Source organism: Pseudorasbora parva, chromosome 2 (assembly GCF_024679245.1).
Source record: "Pseudorasbora parva isolate DD20220531a chromosome 2, ASM2467924v1, whole genome shotgun sequence".
NCBI classification, from domain to species: Eukaryota; Metazoa; Chordata; class Actinopteri; order Cypriniformes; family Gobionidae; genus Pseudorasbora; species Pseudorasbora parva.
In genome coordinates this window covers 58,726,180-58,735,460 of record NC_090173.1, presented here as the reverse complement: position 1 = coordinate 58,735,460, position 9,281 = coordinate 58,726,180, and the positions used below count along the sequence as shown (strand labels likewise).

At 39.0% G+C, this 9,281-nt stretch overlaps 1 pseudogene; it reads right to left on the bottom strand.

Annotated features, from left to right (window-relative positions):
* Positions 1 to 4,026: 4,026 nt before the first annotated feature.
* LOC137049365 (uncharacterized) lies at positions 4,027 to 7,477 on the bottom strand (annotated as a pseudogene).
* Between the last annotated feature and the right edge of the window lie 1,804 nt (positions 7,478 to 9,281).

Genomic DNA, 9,281 nt, shown 5'->3' with positions numbered 1-9,281 from the left:
CAAGCATGCAGGACTGCCACCACAAACCCTCCCATTACGGCCCTCCAGGCCATGTCCGGACTCGGGATTCCCGGACTCGGGACCCCCGGAACTGGCACCGAGAGAGAACTTCTCTGCTGAGTCCTCATTGTAGGGTTGGATCCTTCTGTCACGTCACAGACAAAGGAAATGGTGCGAGGACTCAAGTGCAGAAAAGGATATATTTATTTATAACAAATAAAACATAAACTCAAAACAAAACCCACGAGGGGGAAAAACACACAATAGAATAATAAAATATAACTTAAACAAACCAACAGAATCACAGGGAGAACGGGAGACGCAGACATTACACAAGGATCCAACACAGACTGACAAACACAAGGAGATTATAAAGGGAACAAACAAGGCAGATAATGAGGGAGAACAGGTGGGGCAAATAAACCAATAATCAGATAACAAGAAGGGCGGGGTTGACATTAGACCGGAGACATGACAAAACCCACATGTGCACACAAGACAGGACAGACATGTGACAGCACCAGGGTAACCTCCTTGACGTCATGTGCGTATGACGTTACCGTTATAACGTGAGCAAACACAACCTGAGCGCCAGTCTGAACTCCGTCTCCAATATATATGTGTGTTTTAATAAACAGTTAGGTCCAGTCTAACGATTCTGATTGGATTATGTTGGTAATAGACACTTTCCTAGAGCTAAAATAAGTGTTGTGCCTCTAATAAGTGCTTTTGATCTTCTTTTTGTTTTAAATGATATGCGGAAAATACTGGACATTTTCCACAGGTTTGTCCCACCACCTACAACGCAACCGAATGCTTCAAGCGCCTCGAAGCTCGCAAAATGCGCTTTAAAAAAAAAAAACTGTTTAAACAGGAAATGACGGAATTTTACCATACATTTTTACAGCAGGTCTATTCGAACGGGATTCGTATTACCCGAGGTCATTTTTCCAGACCTTTTTACAGAAGGTAAAAGTCTCGGTAATCTTTACTGACATTAGCCCTATTCGGTCTGGATTAGTTTAACATGGGGACGTGGGGGTAAAGTAATTATTACCAGAGGTTCTCTGTGATTTTAGTCCCGTCCGAATGTGCCATCTCGGTAATCATTACGGACAACGTCAGTAAAGATTACCGAGACTTTTACCTTCTGTAAAAAGGTCTGGAAAAATGACCTCAGGTAATACTAATCCCGTTCGAATAGACCCGCAGCACCCGCTGTAAAAATGTATGGTGTAATTCTGTCATTTCCTGTTTAAAAGTAAAAAAAAACGCATTTGCGACCTTGGAGGCGCTTGAAGCAGTCGGTTGCGTTGTAGGTGGTGGGACAAATCTGTTGCAAATGTCCAGTATTTCCCGCATATCATTTAAAGCAAAAAGAAGATCAAAAGCACTTATTAGAGGCTCAACACATTTTAGCTCTAGGAAAGTGTCTATTACCAACATAATCCAATCAGAATCGTTAGACTGGACCTAACTGTTTATTAAAACACACATATATATTGGAGACGGAGTTCAGACTGGCGCTCAGGTTGTGTGTTTGCTCACGGGATAACGGTAACGTCATACGCACATGACGTCAAGGAGGTGCGTAAAGCGAGTTACTCCTCCCACTTCTGCTAGTTTTACTGAGATGTCTTATCCCGTGCGAATTAGCCATTAATATTACAGACGTCCTGAGGTAAAATTACTTTACCCCCATGTCCCCATGTTAATCTAATCCCGTCCGAATAGGGCTTAAGTCCGTAATGATTACTGAGATGGCACATTCGGACGGGACTAAAATCACAGAGAACCTCTGGTAATAATTACTTTACCCCCACGTCCCCATGTTAAACTAATCCAGACCGAATAGGGCTAATGTCAGTAAAGATTACCGAGATGGCACATTCGGACGGGACTAAAATCACCGAGAACCTCTGGTAATAATTACTTTACCCCCACGTCCCCATGTTACACTAATCCAGTCCGAATAGGGCTTTAGTTCAATTCAGCTAAGTTTAGTAATCATCATCTGGATCACCTGTGCCGAGTCATCTGTGTTTGGATTTAAGTTCCCCTTGCTCATTCACTCCTGTGCTGCGTTCCAGTGCTGCTATTGTTTATATTTGTAAATATTTGTTCATTGTAATGTTACATTTTATGATTCTGTAAGACCCACAAGCTTAATTTGCATAAAGCGCATTAATAAAGAAAACTACAATATTATTAATAAACCAGATTGCATAAAAGTGGTTTACATAATTTAACATTAACTACACAAAAATTATAAGAATGTTTAACCAAACACCCACTGCATTACAGCCAAGTGTGTTATTGTATATAGGGTCAGATGAAGACACTGAGAAGCTTATTAAGCTTAGAGGAGCAAATAGCAGCCTGTTTACTGGCCGGAGAAATGCTGCCAAACTGGCGTGGGAGTAAGTATTCCTATCAGAAATTTGACATCTCATTAGCTACATTTGCAAGCTTTTCTGTTATTTTGAAGTATATAACTACACTGTAAAAAATTATGTTTAATAAGTTATGACAACATATGTTTTTTCATTGTTTTAACTCATTAAAATAACTTAAGCAATGTTAAACCTGTTTTTATTAGTTATACAAGATGTAACTCATTTTTTAAAGTTAGTTTAACATAATTTAAGTTGTAATAACTTAAACATCCAAGTCGATTGTACTGCAAAAGTTCAAAATTTGCCTTTTTTTTTTTTTTTTTTTTTTATACAGTGAATGCCTGTTATTCCCTGTCACACATAAAACAAGTGATTGTTTTGGAAATTATTATTATCAGCTGTGTTTATGTCTTTGACCAGGACAATTGTTAAAGAAATGATGTTGGATGGAAAGGTGACAGGTGCCCAGGCTTCAAAAAAATGGGAAAATTTAAAGAAAAAATATAAGGTAACATCTTACATGTTTACAGTTATTCTGTAATCTATGCTGCTGACATTTAAGTGCTGAATTGCTGCTGGACACTTTGAAATGATATTGGTACAGTTTTACAAATTGTAACAGTGTTCTGCTCTTTCAAACCTTGTTTAGGAGCTCCGGAACCCTCCAACAGGCACTGGGACAGATCAGGGGGAACCCAGTGGCTGCACATGGAAGTGGTTTGCTTTGATGCATTCCACTATTGGAGCAAGGGCCAGTATTACTCCCCCTGTTTTAATTTCATCTGTTTTGGCAACCCCATCAAATTCAACTAACCAGCCGGTGCCATCCTCTTTACATACCAGATCCATCTCCACCTGTGGCCCCAGAATCCCCAACCCACACACAGCCATCAACAGCAAACATCATTACCAAATAGCCAACCCTAACCACAGCCATCATCATCATCATCATCATCATCAGCCTTTGTCACATCAGCCACTGCTCTCTCGCCTGCCTCTCCATCTGCTTCCTCTGGCAATAGCCCCCAAAAACCCACACCCAAAAGACGAAGGAAAGATAACTTGCTTAATTTTATGCAGAGGGAGGCAGACAGAGACGCAGAGAGGTTTCAGAATCTGCAATGTCAGACTTGACCGCCTCTTAGACATACTAGAGAGGCTGGCTGACAGTTCTAAGCATTAGCAATGCAATACTAAAAACAGGAACAAGGATTGTTGCCATTATTCAGTATTTGCATAATATTTAGTTTTTATTAATTGATGTGTTGCTGTCATAAAAGGAGATTTCAAATGGTTTTTTTCTCCCAATTATGATTTCTTTCTTGGATAGTTACAGTAATTGAAGTTCTTATTGATGAGAAAAAAGCAATTTAAGTGAATTTCAGTTTAATGTGGCACTTTAATTTGTGACTGCTTACTTTGCACATGTTTTCTTGAATTAGAAATATTTTGAAATAATTTCACCATTTACACTGCAAAGTTTTCAATAAAAAGAACATGCACAAAAGATGAGTCTGAATGTAATTACCTCTACAGTTTTAAACATTGAACTATTTACATGTGTAGCACATTTTTCCTTAAATAAACAAAAATGTCATCAATTTATTATGAAACAAATAAAATGTACTGCCTACAAGTAGTTGTGGTCATGTAGCTGGGTCCTGGGTGCCGAAATCTGGCGAGCGAGTGTGTTCCTTAAAGCTGCTCCACTCAGGTCTCCAGGCCCCATTTGAGGAGGTGGTCCTACATCATTTTCTGCTGCCTCAGGTCCAGGATCCTCAAAGTCCCCAACCCCAAGGCATATATTATGCAATACAGTACAACATGTGATGACTTCAGGGACAAAATGTGAGTCAACTTCAAGGGCCTTAGAGAAGATACTACGCCACCTTGACTTCGTCATCCCGAATGCTCTCTCAATTACACACCTGGCTTTTGAAACATGGGCATTAAAACATTCCTCAGAGGTTCCTTAAATGGTGTAATAACACATATGGGATGTTCAATGCAAGGATAACCACCATCACCTACAATAAAATATCCTGCAGGTGGATAGAGAGCTTGTGTGTATACTGGGCTGTTTTTCAGTACTCTTGTGTCATGGACTGATCCTGGATACCCAGCAAAAGTGTCCAGAAAAAATCCATTGCTGTCACATATGGCCTGTAACTGAATAGAATAAAAGAGCTTTCGATTGAAGTAATCTTGTGCGTCTGGTCCCACAGGTTTTTTTATCCTAACATGGCACCCATCAATGGCACCCACACACTTTCTAATAGGGGCGGCAGTGGCTCAGTGGTTCATGTAGGTTGTCTACAAACCAGAAGGTTGGTGGTTCAATCCCCGGTTCCACCTGACCAAGTGTCGAAGTGTCCATGAGCAAGACACCTAACCCCAGCTGCTCCCGACGAGCTGGATGGCGCCTTACATGGCTGACATCGCCGTCGGTGTATGAATGGGTGAATGTGAGGCAAAAATGTAAAGCGCTTTGGATAAAAGCGCTATATAAATGCAGTCCATCCATTTACTTTCTGAAAAAATGGCTATGGCTGGCAAATCTCTGGCAAATCCTTCTCCAACTTTGTCCAAGTCCTGAGGTTTAGGAAATCGTATACACTTGGTTCGTAGAGCTACAACTTTCAAGGCAATTGAATGGACGATCCGAAAGGCAGTGGTCTTTGGAATGGAGAACACACGTGACACAACACTATAAGAAGCCCCTTCCCTAAGCCAATAGAGAAACACAAGCACCTCAACTACAGGATTCCAGCCATGCCAAGTAGTCTAATCAACATAGATATGGCATCTCGGGACAGTCTGAAGTCAGTCTTTGTGTCCATAATTTCTTCAAAGTAAATTTGAAGTACTGGTACACTGGGGTTGACCTTTGCAATTTGCCTTTGGTCCTGAAATTTGGAAGAATAAATATTTGGTTTAAATAATATGAAAAAATAACAATAACAACAATATAATAATAATAATAATAATAATAATAATAATAATAATAATAATAATAATAAATATCTAAGTAAACTGAATATCTAAGTTAACTGAAATGTTTCCCCACTTTGCTCTTTTTGCTAAGAGGGGGAATAATCTTTTTTACACTTCTTCTGCTACTGTTCTTACTCTAAAAATGTTTGGCTTCAATTTCAACTTTCAACTGTGTAATATTTCTATTTTGGTTCTTTTTCACTCTGATGTTTCAGAAAGTAAAAAGCTAGATGATGTCTTAAACTTTATTGATGGGTAAATATCATATTCACAAAGCAAGATACCTTAATTTCAAAATGAAAAGTTTTTAGTTATTATCACTTCAGAAAAACTATTATCGCTTTTTATTGCTTCCCCCCCCAATAAAAAAAAAAACTTTGAAACCATCCATATTATAGAACAAATTTTAGGTAAATTGTCATTTAATTTTATTTTCTTCTTTCTCTTCTTCCACATGTTCATTGTTCTGTATTATCTCTTTTTGTATTGATGTATTATTATGCAATAAAAATTGTGGTTCAAAATTAATAGAAATAACAATATTGAAATTATTAGAAATTGAAGACTAGACTGTTACAAATAAACAACCTGAATCTGGGATTGCATCACTCTCTGAAAACGTCTTCTTTTCAGGTGCAGAAATCGCACTCCTAATGAAAGAGCGACTACGGTCTCCACGGGGACCTCCATAACAAGTGATCAAGGGCTTAGGGTGTTCCATTTAAACTTAAACCTTATGCACAAGTTCCGGTTCCGCCAGTAGTGTGCACTTGTGCAACGTAAGCAATGACGCACATCCGAGTGAACGAGACGGAGGGAAGTTCGCGAGTGAAGGGCATGATAAAAATGAACTGGATCGCAGCACAGTTCCGCTGCGTCCCAATTCGCCATTCCCAATGTATTCTTTTTGTGAAGAAAAAGTATATACTTTTGAGTGTGTAGCAGAAAAGTATGCAAGCTTCGGGACATACTACTTCGCCATCTTTAACGGACTCTGTCGCTTAGTTACGTGCATCCCGTCACCGTTTATCTGCCCTGTCAATCATCGTCAGATTCGTCACAGTTCAAATCCTCCACCTTCAGTTTAATCTCCTACCGTATCGGAGAGAAATGTAGCCGCTCGTTGATCTGCCATGTGTGGGTCTTTAATGCAGAGACTCTCCTCATGTGTTTGCATTTTAAATATAATGATGCATTTAAAAGGTAATGGCCAAACATGTCATTACAAAAGTTTAATCCGCGTTTGTAGTTCTAATCGAATCCCCATACGACCTCGCAGTGGGTTTCGGGCAATATCAGCCGTTAGAGTGCCCATCGATTCATACTTCAAATTCGGACCGGAAATAGTAAACCATCCGGGTACCTTTGGAATACTCTTTTCAACATATTACCATTTGGGACATACTAATTCTATTTTCGAATACTATTTAGGATGGATAGTATGCGAATTGGGACGCAGGGTTCGTTTTTATCATGCCCTTCACTCGCAAACTTCCCTCCGTCCCGTTCACTCGGATGTGCGTCATTGCTTACGTTGCATGAGTGCCCACTACTGGCGGAAACTTGGCATTGGACTGAACTGGAACGCCCGAAGCCCTCGATCACTTGGAATCCACTATGGAGTTGATTTATTATTTATTTTTTACCTTTACAAAATTGTTTAATGCAGCATTCTATATGTATATGGATGTGTTTGGGTTGTTTTAAATGTTTTTAAAAATAGTTATAGTTGTTTGTGGTGGGGTAAATTAAAGGTGATATGTGGTGACGTCACAATCGCGTTGCATTGTGGTATATGAAGCTGCCTGAAGTGTACATATGAAGTAGACTCGCTCACTCGGTCAAAATCGAGGGAGCAAGGGTCTGTCCATATAAACTTCCCTTGTCCACTTCACGAAGTGGAACGCACTTCAAAATGGCGGCAGGGATTCCCCCAAGGGAAAGTGCTTAGGGAAGTTTGCAAGTGCGTGTCTTAAAGTGGAGTGGAACGCAGCACTTGTCTGGTCTCCGTTATGTTATGCCATTATACCTACATTTACGTTACCTGTGATTCTTGTGATATTGTTCCTGAGTTTATTAAAGACCATCTTCATTTGAAGTCCGATTACTTTTCTCAATCCTGAAAAAATTCTGAAAAATACATAAGTATAAACATTTTCTTCAACAAATACAGGTGCTGGTCAAATAATAAAAATATCATCAAAAAGTGTATTTATTTCACTAATTCCGTTCAAAAAGTGAAACTTGTATACTATATTCATTCATTACACTCAGACTGATATATTTTAAATGTGTTTTTTCTTTTAATTTTGATGATTATAACTGAAAACTAAGAAAAATCCCAAATTCAATATTTCAGAAAATTAGAATATCATGGAAAGGTTCAATATTGAAGACACCTGGTCTCTCAGTCTAGTTCTGTAGGCTACACAATAGGCCTATGTCACACTTCCTGCTTCCAGAACGCGGAGTAGGGAATCAACAACAATGGCAGCCTCCGCCCGCAGTTGTTCTTGTAGTGTACCGGGTTGCTCTACATCAGGACGTAGACAGCCATACCTCAGCAGAGTTGGGTAGTAACGAATTACATTTACTTCGTTACATTTACTTGAGTACATTTGTTGGGTAACTTGTACTTTTAGAGTAAATTTAAAAATGGGGTACTTTTACTTTTACTCAAGTACATTTCTTGTGAAAAAAAGCTGTACTTTTACTTCGTTACATTTGGTGGCATTCCTCCGCTACTGTCAATGGTGATAATTAATTATATATTTTAAAATAAGTTAAGCAAGTCACATTGGGCTGCTTCACAAGAGGTGGATATGCATCACCCGCATAAAGCGTGCGTTTAGTCAGAAGATGATGACCGAAGCAGAGGGAGATGTGTGTGAGCTATGGGAGGTAGATCACCCGCACGTTGTCTCAAGTTCAGCCTGTTTTCAGTCCAAGATGTCAAAAAGAACAGTTTCATAATTTAATGCATGCTGTGTGCACCAAAATGAACTGACATCTCAGCGTACAATAATTCCAGCTCCAACCTGAGAAAACAGCGGTAAGTGTTTTGCTTATATGCATAACTTTTCCTTTATTGTAATACTATTTCACACACTGTCCGAGTGTTTTCCTTATATGCACTCTTGTGCAAGCATTGACAAATCGTTTGAATCCTCCGAACACACGTCCACAAACATTCACATCTGCACATTTACATATCTTTTTTTTTCACAAAACGAGCAACCTCATTGGCAAAATGTACCTGTGACAATGTTTTTGCAAACCACAAAATACGTACCAATACACACTGCAGTTTCCAACAGAAACGAACACTAGGCAGAAAAACTGCATTTTTTTTAGTCTATGGTTTGTAAACTAAAACATTTTGAAGTTTGCGTCACAGCTCCATGTTCAGCTTTTCTGATTCACCAGATTTGCTCGATAGCTCAGCTGATACAGATTTGTATTTGCAATGCGAAAAGCTTGAGAACGAACCCCATGAAGAACGAGTCATGATAAAAGAGCTCAAAGACGATTTCTAAACACAAGGTAAAAATACATGGACACAATTTTATTTTTGTCACATTTGCTTTTGTTAACACTTTTGGGTAGGTTTAGTGTGGGTGTACGTTAAAAACACAACGTAACAAAACATGTCAGATTCACGCAAATCTGTTCCGGGAAAAAACTAAGCTTTTAGCGCCACCCAGTGGACATTTCACTTTGAAACTGTCGTGATATTATGCTGTGGTTTGCAAAAACGTTGCCATAGGTACAGATGAGATTAGGCTAAAAACTAAACAAATTGAATAGCCTAATGTGACATCTTGCATTTATACACATATCCGGACAGACAACAGTCTGCAGTGTATATATAGATTTAAAAATGGGACTATA